Source organism: Triticum dicoccoides, chromosome 1B (assembly GCF_002162155.2).
Source record: "Triticum dicoccoides isolate Atlit2015 ecotype Zavitan chromosome 1B, WEW_v2.0, whole genome shotgun sequence".
NCBI lineage: Eukaryota > Viridiplantae > Streptophyta > Magnoliopsida > Poales > Poaceae > Triticum > Triticum dicoccoides.
Genome location: NC_041381.1, coordinates 487,606,848 through 487,609,294, shown reverse-complemented (window position 1 = coordinate 487,609,294; position 2,447 = coordinate 487,606,848).

The window sequence follows — 2,447 nt, the reverse complement described above, 5'->3', positions numbered from 1 at the left end:
GCCGCCTCCCCGGCTCCCGTGAGAGCTGCGCCGCCCGCGCCTGAGGCGCCCTGCCTCCCGCGCCGGCCGTGGCCGCTCGACCCTCGCCGGCCGTCGACCCCCGCCGCCCTTCTCCGGTAGCCGCGCCCCGCCGGCGCCCGTCCGGCCACCGGATCCGGCGCCCCTCGCCGCCCCGCGCCCCGGATCCGGCCGGCCCCATCTCTGACGCCCTCTTCTTCCTCTCCGGCCCCCTCCACGTCTATCTCCAGCGTGAACTCCGGCGAGCGCCTCGCATCGTAATCCGTGCAATGAGGTTGACTTTCCCCCCTCTGTTTTCTCTCCAAGTCCCGAAGCTTTTTGACATAATCATGCCATGTTCATCGCATTGTATCTCTGCATCCGTAGCTCCGTTTCGTGTGTGTAATATGTAAAATTGTTCGTCTCAACGAGTACTTCATTTCATTCCATTGCATCATATTCATTTGAGGTCATCTTGATGCCTGAATCATCGTTGCAAGTGCTTCATAATGTTATTTGTTGTCTGTTAAGAGAACGAGCTCTTTTGTCATTTTTGCCATGATTGATGTGTGCATCCTATGAGGTTGATGTCTACATGTGTTTTGATCTATGCTATGTCTTCTTTACAGAGGTTCTTACCATGTATTTTTGTGATCAATATGGTGACTAGCACAAGCATGCAAACTAGGCATCGTGATGTTACTGATTTTAGTCCATGTTCTGCTGTTATTGTGATGCCATGTAAACATGATGCTACAGAGAGATCCATGCATATTTTTAGATACTTCAGTAACGGTGTTTTGAACATATGGTTATGCCCCTGGTTGCAATTATGGAGTAGTCTAGCATTTCATTTTCGTGCTCTACTTTTGCTTCAAAATATTTCCTGGCAGATTGTTTACATGTTATTCAATTTTGCCAAGGTTGTTGTAGTTGATCCTTGTATGCTATGATGTTGTTCATGCCATGTATAGCTTCTATGCCATGTCTTCTTGATGGATGTATCCTTAGTTTATCATGAAATGCTCTGTAGTGAGTGCATCGAGCTCACGAAGATGCCTTCGTAATTCTGTCAATGCCATGCTCTGTTTGCTGAATCTGTTAACGAAACTTGCTATGTTTACATGGGTGCCATCATATCTTCTGGTCCTTTTTGGCTCATGGTCACTAAGGGACTTTTGATCTATGCTTTTAGTAGATTCATGACATGCCTTTGTTTGCCATGATAAGTTCCTGTAACATGTTGTTTTATAGCTCTAAACATTGCAACCTGATGTTATTTTCTGCAAAGTCTGAAACTGATATTATTTGCAATCTTACCATGTGTGTTTGAGCATGTTCTAGTGATTTCTGGAGATAGCTCAGTGTTCATGTTTTGTTATGCTTTACCTGTACATCATGTCCACACCTTTTGTTATCATGTTGGGGTGCTGTAGCATGTTGTTTTGATGCTTGCAATATGCCTAGTTGCTGTTTTGGACATATTGTTGCTATAACTTGTTTGATGTGTGTGTTGAACCGTTGCTCCGTTTTGAGTGTGCTTTATATGAAACTTGCTTGATTTTGCATGTAGTTTCATATTATCATGTTGCATCCTTGTTTTGAGGTGTTTGCTTGATGTTTGGGTGCATTTTGCATCAATGCCATGTTTAACTTGTTTTGCTCATATCTTCTAGGCCGTAGCTCCGAACTAAATGAACTTTATATGTAACTTGACTACAATTTCGTGTAGATCATCTTGGTGCATCTTAACTTGCTTTTTAACAACTTGAACATAAGGTTTATTCAGATCTGGACCAATTTCGAAATATGCATATGAGGACTTACCGGAATTGTTATATGTTGTTCCCGACCTCATTTAAACTTGCCCTGATGTGTTGCTCTTGTTTGCATCATCTTTTGCCATGAGTAGCTTCATGTAGCTTTGTCGTGCATCATGTCTTGTATATGTGTGGTGTGTTTACTATGTTGTGTGCTTTTTTTTCGATAGTTCCTGTTTTGTTGCGATCGTGAGGACTCGTTCGTCTACGCTTGGTACTTCTTCGTGGCTTCATCTTCTTCATGGACTCGCTCTTCTTCCTTGCGGGATTTCAGGCAGGATGACCACTACCCTGGATCTCACTACTATCATTGCTATGCTAGTTGCTTCGTTCTAGCGCTTTGCTGCGTTACCTATCTTTTGCTCATTAAGCCTCCCAAATTGCCATGAACCTCTAACCTTTGACACCATTCCTAGCAAACCGTTGCTTGGCTATGTTACCGCTTTGCTCAGCCCCTCTTATAGCGTTGTTAGTTGCAGGTGAAGTTGAAGATTGCTCCATGGCGGACAGGATTTTGGTTGGGATATCACAATATCTCTTATATTATTAATGCATCTATATACTTGGTAAAGGGTGGAAGACTCGGCCTTTTGCCTAGTGTTTTGTTCCACTCTTGCCGCCCTAGTTTCC